This window comes from Urocitellus parryii, unplaced genomic scaffold (assembly GCF_045843805.1).
Source record: "Urocitellus parryii isolate mUroPar1 unplaced genomic scaffold, mUroPar1.hap1 Scaffold_49, whole genome shotgun sequence".
NCBI lineage: Eukaryota > Metazoa > Chordata > Mammalia > Rodentia > Sciuridae > Urocitellus > Urocitellus parryii.
Window position 1 is genome coordinate 2,426,059 of NW_027554054.1, and position 14,541 is coordinate 2,440,599.

General features: G+C 38.0%; 1 pseudogene; it reads left to right on the plus strand.

Annotated features, from left to right (window-relative positions):
- Positions 1-12,571: 12,571 nt before the first annotated feature.
- On the plus strand, positions 12,572-13,225 carry LOC144252660 (beta-arrestin-2 pseudogene; annotated as a pseudogene).
- The last annotated feature ends 1,316 nt before the right edge of the window (positions 13,226-14,541 follow it).

Here is a 14,541-nt window from a genome sequence, read left to right on the forward strand (position 1 = left end):
ATAATTGTCTGTAAAAAGATGCCATACAATCCAGTAATAATAACATTGGGTATATATGTAAAAAATTTGGAATCATTTTTGCTAGATATATTGCCACACATCTATTTTTTTATTGTACCTTTATTCACAGTATCTAATAAAAGGAAATAAATAAAGTACCTTTTAGATAGAAAGTATATCAGAAAATGCCTTCTAGCTGCAAAGCATCGAGAATTAGTCCATCCCTTTAGAAGCTACACACTTAAAATTCAAACTGGTCCCTAGAAGACAAGACTCAGAGAGTGGTGTTTTCTAAATACTCCAAAAAATTTGGAAATCTCTGGGAACCTTGTTTCAGATATTCTAAAACTCAGAACTAGGTCATCTGGGAGGTCAGAATGAGAACACAAGACATAGTAAATTCTTTAATGGGGAATCTTAACTCAGACACTGACATAACCAAAAGCAGAGTTGCAGATAAAAAAATAGATTCTGTTTCACTGATTTCTGGGTAATGGATTCAAATCAAATATATATTAGAAAAAAAGTTAAGGCTACTGGTTAAAATCTACATAAAACAGGTATTATAAATGTACCAGGGGCTGGGTGTGTTAGTGCAAGCCTGTAATCACAGTTGCTAAAGAGGCTGAGGAAGAATTATCAAAAGTTCAAAGCCAGCCTTAGCAGAAGCGAGGTGCTAAGAAACACAGTGAGATCCTGCCTCTAAATAAAGTAAAAAAAAAATCCTGGGGATTTGTCTTAGTAGTCAACTGTTCATGTTTTCAATATCCAATATCCCCCATAAAAAATGTACCAGGGGGCTGGGGCTGGGGCTCAGTGGAGCTCACTTGTCTGGCACATGTGAGGCACTGGAATATAAGGTCGATCAACAACTTTATATATATAGTACCAAAATATTGACATGGACTTTGATCTAAATTGCGTGTACTTTAGCCCTTAATATTGAAGTTGGTTGGGGCTGGGGATGTGGCTCAAGCGGTGGCAGGCTCGCCTGGCATGCGTGCAGCCCAGGTTCAATCCTCAGCACCACATGCAAACAAAGATGTTGTGTCCGCCCATAACTGAAAAATAAATATTAAATTTAAAAAAATTATCTCTATCTCTCTCCCTCTCTCTCTCTATCACACACACTCTCTCTTTAAAAAAAAAAAAAAGATTGAAGTTTTTCAGGCATGGTGGTGCATGCCTGTAATATCAGCTGTATACAAGACTGAGACATGAGGATCATGAATTCAAAACCAGTCTCATCAATGGTGAGGCATTAAGCAACTCAGTGAAACCCTGTCTCTAAGTAAAATACAAAATAGGGGTAGGGATGTGGCTCCGTGGTAGAGTGCCCCTGACTTCAATCCCCGGTCTCCCCCCCAAAAAAAATGGGGCTTAGTAAATAGCTCAGCTTATAGAGTGCTTGCCTTCTAAGCATGAGGCCCTGGGGTCAATCCCCAGTACAGAGAGAGAGAGAGAGAGAGAGAGAGAGAGAGAGAGAGAGATTGAAATTGCATGTAATGTAAATTCAAGTTAGTCCCACATTTATTTTTTCCTGCCACACCAGAATAAAGGAGTTTCCTGAAATATTTGGAATGTTTGTGTGGGTTATTTATTTGTTTTTTTTATTTACTTATTTTTATGTGGTGCTGAGGATCGAACCCAGGACCTTACACATGCTAGGTGAGTGCTCTATCACTGAGCCACAACACCAGATTGTCTGACCATAAATAAATAAACAAACAAATTAATTAATAAATAAATAAACCCTCAATTGATGACCCATTACAGTTTTTTAAAATCCTTAATTGGGACACATAAACCTCATTTAGGAGATATTCATTCTTTTTTTTTTAGAGAGAAAGAGAGAGAGAGGGAGAGAGAGAGGGACAGAGAGAGGGAGGGAGGGAGGGAGGGAGAGAGAGAGAGAGAGAGAGAGAGAGAGAGAGAGAATTTCAATATTTATTTTTCAGTTTTCGGTGGACACAACATCTTTGTTTGTATGTGGTGCTGAGGATCGAACCCGGGCTGCACACATGCCAGGCGAGCGCGCTACCACACGAGCCACATCCCCAGCCCCGATATTCATTCTTTTTTTAATGTCACCTAATTTTATTCTTTCTTCTCATGTGAAAATCTCAGAATGATAAATTCAAATCCTTTAAAAATGCCCTCCAGTTCTTGAAGAAAAACATTATAAATGATGCATACATTTGAAATAAAACATGGGAAAATGATTAATAATTCTGAAAGTGGAGTTTTGAGATTAACCAAAATTTCTCAGTTTGCAAATTGAATCTGGGTGCTTGTCTCATAAATTTTGAAGAAAAAAAAATGTATTTAAGCAAGAAGAAATAGAACACCCACCATGTGGTATAAGGAATGATATCAGAAAAAATACAAACTCATTTTTGTGTGCCATCTTAGAAGTTTACTGATGGTTTTGGGCAGAACAGGAAGCATAATGCATTTAGAATAGGCTTTGGAAAAAGCATCCTGACTACCATATGGGTTCACTTTCATTCTTTCTATGACCCATCTTTTTTTCTTCAAATTCAATCAGGAATCACCCCTAGGACAAAGGACTTTGTTGAAGGTGTTCCCACAAGAGGGCTTCAAGGTCTTTTACATTTGAAATAGGCCTTAATGGTGCTCATTAACATATCTTTCAGTTAGCCATCAGGTGTGTTTGAGTGAGGCCCATTATCCACATTACATGGTCATTATACTATCTATTCTACTTTATACTTATTCTCTGTGAACAGAGAACCCTAGTTTTGGATATGTGAACAGAGAGCTAGAAAACTATTGTTTTATTCTGAGACCTACGGAGAGATAAACTGAAGTTCTGGATTTCAGATTTTTGTTTTGGATTTGAGGTACTGCTTCTGCTACATTTAAAAATCTCAGGACTCATAAAGAGAATGAGTTAAAAGCCAGCATCATCAAATTTGTGAGGCCCTAAGAAATTCAAAGGGACCCTGTCTCTAAATAAAAATATTAAAAAAGGGGTGGGAATGTGAATCACTGGATGAACACCTCTGGGTTGAATTTCTGGTACCGAAGAGAAAACAACACACACACAAAATAATAATAATAATAATTAAACAAACAAAAAAACAAACCCTCAAGAGTAACAAGCCCTAAAATTAACAACCTCTCTCATGCATGAATACAATAAATGGATTTGTAGTTCTCTCCTGGTAATTATCTCAGTCTTCACCATGCAATCTGGAGACATGCTGGACTCATGGCACATGGAAGCCCACAAAGGGCTCTAGAAAGAAGCTGAAAACACCATACAATTATGGAATAAAATGCCCAGGTTTTCAACTGCTGATCTAAGCCTCACTAGACTAGTCAGAGGGAGGTGAAGGCTAAGCTACCACCGAGAGACCCTCTAGCCAAAAGACTCTGGAGAGGACCACGAGGAGTCCCTAGCCATGACTGCCAGTTTCCACCATTGCCACTCCTGTCAGCTTTAAGCCACCTTCCTACCCAGTCTCAATATAACAAGGCACACTTACCATTTCCTGGCTCTCAGGGTTCTCAGTGTTCTCCCTGTGGTTTGTTTTCAGATTCTGCATAGCACAGACACCTGGGCTCCGGATCCAGGACAGAAGCCTACAAAAAGATTGAAAAAATGGCGGGTTCCAGACTCCAAAGGAACAGAAGATTGTGGAAGCCCTCCCCCTCATCAATGGCTGTGTGAGGATTGGACAGTTCTCACCTAAGTGACTGATTGGCCAAGGCTTCAGGCACTGCCTCCAACCTGAGCCAAGTGGGCAAAGAATCAAAGTCTGAATGACAAGCTGCTCCATTGTCATTGTTAATGGACTACAGATCAGGGCTGAAAATATAGCTTAGTCAGTAGAGTGCTTGTTTTGCTGATATAAGGCCATGGATTCAATCCCCTGCATTACATGCACACACACTCCAACCCCCCCCCCCCCAAAAAAAAAAAAAAAGATTAAGTAAAGGACTTTGGGGACTAGGGTTATGGATTAGTGGTAGAGAACTTCCCTAGCATGCATGAGGTACTGGGTTGAATATGAAGCAGCGCATTAAAAAGCCACCCAAGAGGGGGATGTGGCTCAAGCAGTAGCACACTCACCTGGCATGTGGGCCGCCCAGGTTCGATCCTCAGCACCACATACAAAGAAGTTGTGTCCGCCAAAAACTAAAAATAAATATTTAAAAAAGCCAACAAACAAACTACTAATGATACTGTGTCCATCTACAACAAAAAATATTTAAGAAAAAAAAGGACTTTGTATTGGTCTTGTGCACCCTCACTACAGAACTCATACACACTTTTTATAAATAATATATACATATATGTCTTCAGACAATGTATAAAATTCTCCTGTGATGTCTTTTCAAGTAACTTATATTACAGGTATGCTTCACAACCTGAAATCCTCCCCACCTCACTTATTATTATTATTATTATTAGCCTGTTAATTGCATTAAATGCCTCTGTATGGGGTTATTTTAAGACAAAGTTTTCTTCCAATAATAGGACCTAGCCCAGAGAGAAATGTATTGACACTTATAACTGTTTATAAGGTTAAAGCGGGCTGGGGATGTGGCTCAAGCGGTAGCATGCTCGCCTGGCATGCGTGCAGCCCGGGTTCGATCCTCAGCACCACATACAAACAAAGATGTTGTGTCCACCGAAAACTGAAAAATAAATATTGAAATTCTCTCTCTCTCTCTCTCTCTCTCTCTCTCTCTCTCTCTCTCTCTCTCTCCTCTCTCACTCTCTCTTTAAAAAAAAGGTTAAAGCAATTTGTGAATAAATATGTATACATATTTTTATGAAAATGATATCACAATTACTTTAATATATATATTTTTAATTTTTCTATTTTTTGTCTCATAAAAAAACAGTTTGAACTTTAAACTCTTTAGCAATGTTCTTATATCCCTTCCCCCAAAAAAGTGACTCACAAGCATAATTCAAATTATTGAGACTCATAAATTTTTGATCTTTTATTTTAACTATTGAAGTCTAAAGATTTTTTTTTTATTTTCACCTTTAAATGAAGCACACTTTTATAGCTTTCTTGTTGTTTAACTGACCTTTAATATTCTGCAATTTTTACCCCCATTCTGATCACTTTGGACTATTGATGTTTTCATGGAGAGGATCTCAAAGTGGTCATGCACAAGGTAGGAAATGGATATAGTAAGATAGTATAAGACTGGTGATTGCTGAGTATGTAGATATTGCTATACAAAATAAGTATTGGTGGATAATATGGGGGTAGGGAGAAAAAGATAAATGAAAAAAAGTAGAAAAACTTGAACACTAGAGGGGTTCACATGCTACAAGTCTACAATGATAGTGTGAATATAGAGGGTAGTGTTCTTGGAAGCAGCAATAAAATTTGAGGGAAAGAAAAAGGTAATTTTTTACACAGGTCCCAAGTGAGAGAGCCAGGTGAATGGGTTCTGTGTTCAACTCTTCCCTCCTAGGAGTGGAATTTATAGTTCATAGGGTATGTCTCAGTAAGTAGTAAAATACCATTTCTATGTACCTTTACACTTTTTCATGACTACAGGCTGACTTTGACAATTCCAGTCACATAACATCTTTGCATTTGATAGCTATTCATTAATTAATTAATTCATTATATTATTTATTTGTTTTTTATTAATTAACTTTTTCTTTAGTTGTCATTGTTTTTACATCACTGGCGATTACATAATTGCATGAATATTCTGAATGTTGACTTTGTTTAAATATTGTTTTATGTGTTTATTCATACATTTACTTTTCATTGAAATGTTTTTTCTTTGCCAATTTTAGACCTCAATCTTCATTTATAAAGACTAGATAAAATCACATTATTCCAAATAACTCAAGGATTTATCATCTTTACAGAACACTAATCACCTGCCAAAGTTGACCCAGTCTGGGTCAAGTAAAAGCTGTGTCAAAACTCCTCTTTTTTCTTATATACACTTTAATAAAGGATTTCTCTCTCACTTTTATATTTTGGAGAGTAGACTAACTTCCCAAGCAGTAGTTAATAACCTAGATGAGTTTTCCAACTAGCTCACTATTACTTTTAAATTATTTACATCCTTGACACTAACAGTGTCACTGATTACTTTTTTAAAATTATTGCAAGATCTCTCTCTCTCTCTCTCTCTCTCTCTCTCTCTCTCTCTCTCTCTCATATGACAAATTGAAATCAGATATGCTTTTTTACTAAGAAACACTCTCAGCCTTTAAGAAAATATTCTATAAAGAAAAAGGGTTTTGCTGATTTTCTTAGAGCCTCACTAAGTTGCTGAGGCTGGCTGACTTTAATGTTATAGAAGTTTGATATATATATATATATATATATATATATATATATATATATATATATAGAGAGAGAGAGAGAGAGAGAGAGAGAGAGGGTATTTTTCATTTGACTCTTTCTCTTGGGGACTGTGCCAGAGTTCCCTTCTTCTTTCACTTCTACCTTATTTCTGCCTCCAAAGAAACTACCCTTTACCCTCATACTATCATTGATCCACTATTAGACTTTTTAAATCTGAAATCTTGAGCTGGTCATTCTTTCCCTCTTTCCTTCACAGCACTTTTTTCTCTACCTATACCTATTCCACCAATAATTTTTCATAAATACTCACTACTACATACTCAGTATCCATCAATGTCACATACTGATCCATCCCTGTTCTGCTTTTTCCATGGATCACTTTGAGATCCCCTCCTCCCAGATACTAATAGTCCAGAGTAAGGTCAGGTAAGGGTGTTATATATGCAAGTTTTTAAATGTCATTTACATAACAATAAGCCTATTAAATTTGGGATGTAGTTTGTCTTAGGTTAAAAAAGAAAATCTACAGACTGCACTGTTATACTCAATTGTTTAAAATTTATTAATCTCAATAATTTGGAAAAAGAAATTCTATAAAAAGGAGAATAAAGAACATAATACATAAAATTGACAAGTTTGAATACACACCAAGTGTACATATCAAAAAGTGTCATATATCAGTGCTTTCAAAAGACAAATTAATTTGAAATAAATGTAGTTAATGTAAGATGTAGTAATCATTTATTAATTATATATAATGGTAGTATACATGTATATGTACAAAATGCATCTCATATAATTATGAGTATACATTGCAAAAAATGAACTCTAATGTATTATTTTAAAATTTTTCAGACAACACTATAAATACCTACATCTAGGTTTATGTATTACCAAATGTTCAGGATACATTTTATACTTCATAAAGTTTACAACTCACCAACAGACATTTTTTTTCAGTTTTTAAAAGGAGTACTATTTATTTTCTGTTAGAACATAATGCCATCATTTATCTTTAATTTTTAAATATTTTTTAATTATATATGACAACAGAATGCATTATAATTCTTATTACACATATAGAGCACAGTTTTTCATTTCTCTGGTTTTATATAAATTATATTTACATGAATTCACTTATTTATACATATACGTTATATAACAATATACATCATATTCCACCATCATTTTTAACCCCATGATCCCTCCCCTCACCTCCCAACCCCCAAAAGGTCATTTTGATACACAATGATGTATGCTATAAAGTTATAGAAAAGAGTATATACCTTATAATAATATGAACAGATAAAGTTTTGTAACTAATACATAGCATAATAATATTAATAATAAACTTGCCATTTAGACATTAATATATTATACATCTAGCACTATTGACATCTTTTCCAAAAAAGGGGGAGTTATTTGTGGGGGAAAATGGTATTCTATGCTTTCTTAATATCAAGAATAAATTATTTTCAGAAGTAATATATATTTCAATATAAAAATAAAATAGAACCAGGTTCCATGGCACACACCTCTAATCCCAATGGGTTGTGAGGCTAAGGCAAGATAATCCTGAGTTGAAAGCCAGCCTCAGAAACATAGCAAGGCCCTAAGCAACTATGTGTGACCCAGTCTCTGTGTGCCCATGATTTAAATTTCCAGTAAGAAATAACAACAACAAAAAGAATACAATGAATTGATGAGAACACAGAACAAATTATCATGAACTAAAAATGGAGTAGAAATTGCTGTTATTTCATCATGAAAACTGTATATATAAAATACTCCATCACCAAGCAGCTTAGACCTGTAGAAATTATAGTATGTGTGTACAATGACAGTGTACAAGTGTGAGATAGCATAAAACTAGAGGTATACTTGTCAATACAGTAGACATCTGTGGCCTAGGAGGAAAGACGAGGTGATTCAGAAAAACAAAAATAATAAAGTTTGAGAAAAAAAAAATGGTTTTGGGGCTGGGGATGTGGCTCAAGCGGTAGTGCGCTCGCCTGGAATGCATGCGGCCCGGGTTCGATCCTCAGCACCACATACCAACAAAGATGTTGTGTCCGCCAAAGACTAAAAAATAAATATTAAAAAAAAAAAGAAAAAAAATGGTTTCTGGAGCCCAGAAAGATTTTTGGTTTAATTAGAGTACAAAATACCACATAAGTATTATACTGAAGATACATCTGTTAAATACATCACATGTATAGTGGATTTCAAGGAAAATATGTGGAACTTATCACAAACTAAATAAAAATTTACAAAAGCACATAAAATAGCATGTGCATAAATAAAACTAATCATTACAAAGACAACTATTTTAACTCAATTTAATATATAATATTTTCCTATCAAAATTTTAGCATGTTTTTCTTTAAATACAAGAAGAGAGCTGAACCTGTTGGTGCACAATTGTAATCCCAGTACCTTGGGAGGTGTATTGTGAGCTCAAAGCCTGCATCAGAAAAAGTGAGGCCCTAAGTAACTCAGTGAGATACCGTGTCTAAATGTCATACAAAATATGTTTGGGGATGTGGCTCAGTTCCCTTGAGTTTAATTCCAAGTACCAAATAAAAGAAAAGAAGGGACCAAAAAAATTATCTTAGAAATAAAATATATTAAAATACCCCAAAACCTTTAATTAAAAAAACAAATAATATAGTTATTGTTCTGAGACACATTTAATGTATATTATAAAACTATATTGCAATAATACAGACCAATATATAATAATATAAATCAAATCTGAAACCATATGTAGATCAATAGTATTGTTAAGAGCAATAGAAAGGCATATGTAAAACCGACCATATGAAAAATAACATTAGAAGTAAATGAATGAATCAATCCAACCTAAAGTTAGAATTGGGACATAGAGGCAAAATTCACTGTTAGAGTGTGTGTGCAAAATGTGCAAGATAGTCAGTTCCAAACTTAGAAACATTATAAAAAACAAATATTAACAGGGAATGATGTTGAAAATAAAACAGAATATTAAATGAGATATTGTCCCTCCATCTATAGATAAATTTAAGGAAAAAACTACTGTGAGTATCTCTTTGGCAAAATCATGAATGAGTAGAGAGATTTAGATAAACTGCATATTAGTCCGGTCTTAAGAAATGTTCCATATTTGGGAAAAAATTCCCAATTACCATTATCACCTCTAGTGAACAGAAATGTGAGAGAGGGGCTGAGGATGTAGCTCAGTTTTTAGAGTGCTTGCCTTGTATGCACAAGGCCCTGTGTTCAATCTCTAGCACCACAACAAAAGAAAAAAAAGAAGGAAATATAAAAGAAATGATACAAAAAATGGTGATATCTAGGAGCCATAAAATTTTTCACAAGTGTTTCATCAGCTGTGACCAAGACACAAAAATACCCAAATATCAAAGCTGTCAATTTATCTCAAAAAAAAAAAACTGCCAACATATTTTCCCAATTGCTGTTGCTGACAGTTGAAGTTCACTCTAGCTTGTATTATAGGTGAAATAGGGAGGAATACAGTAAACTACTCTTAGCTGGAGTGAGATTTTAGCACTTCCTGAATCCTGTCCCAACCATGATACACTAGTAATAAGGCCAGAACTACCAATTCCTCCTAGAAAAAGTTTTTGGTTTTTTTTGTGGGTGTGTGTATGTGTGTATTGAATGTTTCACATTTAACATATTTTATTTATGTTACTATGTGCCTGATACACTGGTAATAATGCCAGAACTACCAATTGCTCCTAGAAAGTTTTTTTTTTGTGTGTGTGTGCGTGTGGATGTGTGTGTCAATGTGTGTATTGAATTTCTCAACTTTAACATATTTTGTTTACATTACTATGTCCTGAAGTTCCAATCTCTAGAACAAAAGGTGACTGAGCTTATGTAAATCTCTGTAGATTTCAAACAAATGAATTTACATTCTATTCCCAGCACTTTTATGAACTATGATACCAAACAGCTGTTCAGAAAAGAGCTTAAAAAACAATGATCCCTGTTTATTCCAACAAATCGTTACAGAATAGTCCTACATTGGCTGCTTCATATAAACTTTCCTCAGGGATAAAATGCATCAGTCAATGAGATTTTCTGTTGCCTGGGCAATGTTGTTGAAAAGGTTATTATAATAATCTGAAAGAACTAGGTGTGGTGGCAAATATACTAGAGGCTGTATAGGCAAGTCAGGAGGATTGTTATTTGAAAGACAGCCTTAACAATGTAGAAAGGCTATAAGCAACGTATTGAGAGATTACTGATATATCACCTGTCTCAAAAAAAAAAAAAAAAGGACTGGAGACATAACTCAGTGGTGAGCACCCGCGGAGTTCAATTTTTAGCACCAAACCACACCAAACTAAAAAAAATATCTGAAAGATAGTAGGGACTCCAGAGTATAGGTGTATATGCATAGATAAAAATTTTGGTTACAATATATATTTAATAAAGATACTTTTGAAAAAAATTTCATGTTTTTTTAAAGAGAGAGTGAGAGAGCTAGAGAAAGAGGGAAAGAGAAAGAGAGAGAGAGAGAGAGAGAGAGAGAGAGAGAGAGAGAGAGAGAGAATTTTAGTATTTATTTATTCATTTTAGTTTTCGGCAGACACAACATCCTTATTTGTACGTGGTGCTGAGGATAAAACCCAGTGCCACACGAATGCCAGGCAAGTGCACTACCGTTTGAGCCACATTCCCAGCCCCTATCATGGTTCTTAAGACCTCAAAATAAAAATGCCATATAATCCACTAATAATATTTTTTTTTTGAAGCAGGGTATCATTGTGAATGTCTGTACTCTCAGTGGCTTGGGAGGATGAAACAGGAGGAAATTAAATGCAAGACCAGCCTCAGAACCTTGGCAATGGCTTAAGTGACTCAGTGATATCCTGTCTTATTAAAAAAATAGGGATGTAACACAGTGGTAAAGTGCCTAAATAAGTAAAAATAAATAACAATAACAATTTTTGGTTTAAAAAATGCTCTATAACCCAGTAATTATAATTCTGGATAAATATCTAAAAAATTGGAACACTTTTGTTAAAGATATTACTTCACTTCCATTTTTATTGTAGGTTTATTCACAGTATCTAAAAAAGGAATCAAATGAAGTGCCTTTTAGATGCAAGGTATTGATGAAAAGGTTTCTTCCAGCTGCAGATCATCCATCTACTTGCCTTAAAGGCTGCATACTTATAATTCAAATTGCTCCCTAAAAGGCAAGACTCAGATATGGATTCTTCTGAGTACTCCAAGTGATTTTGGTACCTCTGGACAAATTCTGTAAGACTTTTCCAAAACTTAGGAATGGGTAAATTTTGGAGTTTGGAATGTAGACAACATATAGTAAATTCCTCAAGAGGGAATCTTAATTCAGGCACTGTGATGAGGTTTCTTGTCTGGGGAAGAAAGAGGAAGTAAAATCAGAGTTTGAGATAAAACCAGACTTTGCTTCACTGATTTCTAGGTTATTGATATAATCCAAACAAATATTGGAAAAGGGTTAAAGCTACTAATTAAAATTTATGTAAAACAGGTATTTAAAAAGTACCAGGTGATCTGGCCCTAGTTGCCCAGGACCTGAGGGGAGGGGGAAAAGGAGAAAGAGCTGTGGGCGCATGTGCGCAGTGGCGCGGGGAGGAGCTGGGACCTGGCAGTGGGCGAGAAGGCTGTGAGCAAGCCCGGAACCCGGAGGGCAGGGGGTGCGCGCACCATGGGGGAGAAACCCGGGACCAGCTCACCGTGTACTTGGGCAAGTGGGACTTTGTAGATCACCTGGACAAAGTGGACCCTGTAGACCGTGTGGTGCTTGTGGATCCTGACTACTTGAAAGACCGCAAAGTGTTTGTGACCCTCACCTGCGCCTTCCGCTATGGCCGCGAAGACCTGGATGTGCTGGGCTTGTCCTTCCGCAAAGACCTGTTCATTGCCACCTACCAGGCCTTCCCCCCAATGCCCAACCCACCCGGCCCCCCACCCGCCTGCAGGACCGGCTGCTGAGGAAGCTGGGCCAGCATGCCCACCCCTTTTTTTTCACAATACCCCAGAATCTACCCTGCTGGGTCACACTGCAGCCAGGACCAGAGGACACAGGGAAGGCCTGCGGGGTAGACTTTGAGATTTGAGCCTTCTGTGCCAAATCACTAGAAGAGAAAAGCCACAAAAGGAACTCTGTGCGACTGGTGATCCGAAAGGTACAGTTTGCCCCAGAGAAACCAGGCCCACAGCCTTCAGCTAAAACCACACGCCACTTCCTCATGTCTGATCGGTCCTTGCACCTTGAGGCTTCTTTGGACAAGGAGCTATACTACCAAGGGGAGCCCCTCAGTGTCAATGTCCACGTCACCAACATCTCCACCAAGACCGTCAAGAAGATCAGAGTCTCCGTGAGACAATATGCCGACATCTGCCTCTTCAGCACTGCCCAGTACAAGTGCCCCGTGGCTCAACTTGAACAAGATGACCAGATATCTCCCAGTTCCACGTTCTGTAAGGTGTACACCATAACCCCACTGCTCAGTGACAACCGAGAGAAGCGTGGTCTTGCCCTGGATGGGAAGCTCAAGCATGAGGACACCAACCTGGCTTCCAGCACCATAGTGAAGGAGGGTGCCAACAAGGAGGTGCTGGGAATCCTGGTGTCCTACAGGGTCAAGGTGAAGCTGGTAGTATCTCAAGGCGGATATGTCTCTGTGGAGCTGCCTTTTGTTCTTATGCACCCCAAGCCCCATGACCACATCACCCTGCCCAGACCTCAGTCAGCTGCTCCTGAAACAGATGTCCCTGTGGATACTAACCTCATTGAATTTGATACCAACTATGCCACAGATGACGACATTGTGTTTGAGGACTTTGCCCGACTTCGGCTGAAGGGGATGAAGGATGACGATTATGATGACCAATTCTGCTAGGAAGGGGGGCTGGAAGAAGGGAGTGGATGGTGCTGGGAGAGGTAGGGACAAGACCAAGATCCCTGCTATGGAGGCGGGGGTGTCCCTGCTTCTTTTCCTTCCCCTCCATCCAGCAGTTTCCTCAACCAACCCCTTTTCTCACTCCCCCTTTACCCCAGATACGCACTGGACCCCCAACGTACACAAGTTCACATTTACAAAGCCAACAGAAGTGTGCGATCTGCCCTGGGAGTCTTCATACTATAGGCACTTAGAGAATATAGCAATTGGATTTGAGTGACCAAAAAATTATCTTCCATTTTTAAGGCCATCCCCAAGGCACAAAGTCATTAACCAACCAGAACCTTCCCCAAGTCATGTCTCTTGAACACTTTAGGCCCCTGGAGTTGCCAGAGAGCCTCAGCCTTCATTACAAACAACACAGAAAGATGAGATGGTGGCAGGTCCAGGGACACCAGACATACAGGAAAGCCATCCTCAAAACACGTAAAATCACTCAGAAGAAACTCATTAGGAAAACCGCCATCACACTCCAATATGGAATCCTATTTAAATCTATGATCAAGTCCACGTGAAGGATCAAACAGCCTGGTAACTAGCGGTGTGATTGAGAAAGCTTGGCGCACAATTGTAATTCCAACTCAGGAGGCTGAGGCAGGAGGATCTCAAGTTTGAGGACAGCCTGGGCAACTTAGTGAGACCCTGTCTCGAAAAACTTTCTTTAAAAAGGGATGGGGCCGGGTGTGGTGGTGCACACCTATAATCCCAGAGTCTCAGGAGGCTGAGGCAGGACTATCACAAGTTCAAAGCCAGGCCAGCAACATAGCAAGGCCCTCGGGGACTACTGAGACCCTGTCTCAAAACATAAAAAAGGGGCTGGGGATACAGCTCAGTGGGTAAAGTATTTGCCTTGCATGCACAAGGCCCTGAGTTCAATCCCCAGCACCATAAATAAATAAATAAATAAATAAATAAATAAATAAATAAATCACAAAAAGGGATAGGGATATGGCTCAGGGTTCAGCACCCCTGGGTCCCATCCCCAGTATCAAAATATAACAATGATAATAAAACAGGAAGAGTCTAGTGTGACAGTGAACCTCCCTTACTTGCAACCATGTCTACTGTCAAATATAAGCCAGATCTTTTTAGTCTTGTTTTTGTTTCCTTGGTGCTGGGGACTGAGCAGAAGCCAGGTGACTGATCCTTCAGCATGAAGTTTCTCTCACACCCTGTCACTATCCCACCTCACTGTCCCGGGTGGCTGTCCCCAGAGGATGGGGGCAGCTGGGCTGGTCCAGTCTCCAGACTCCCTC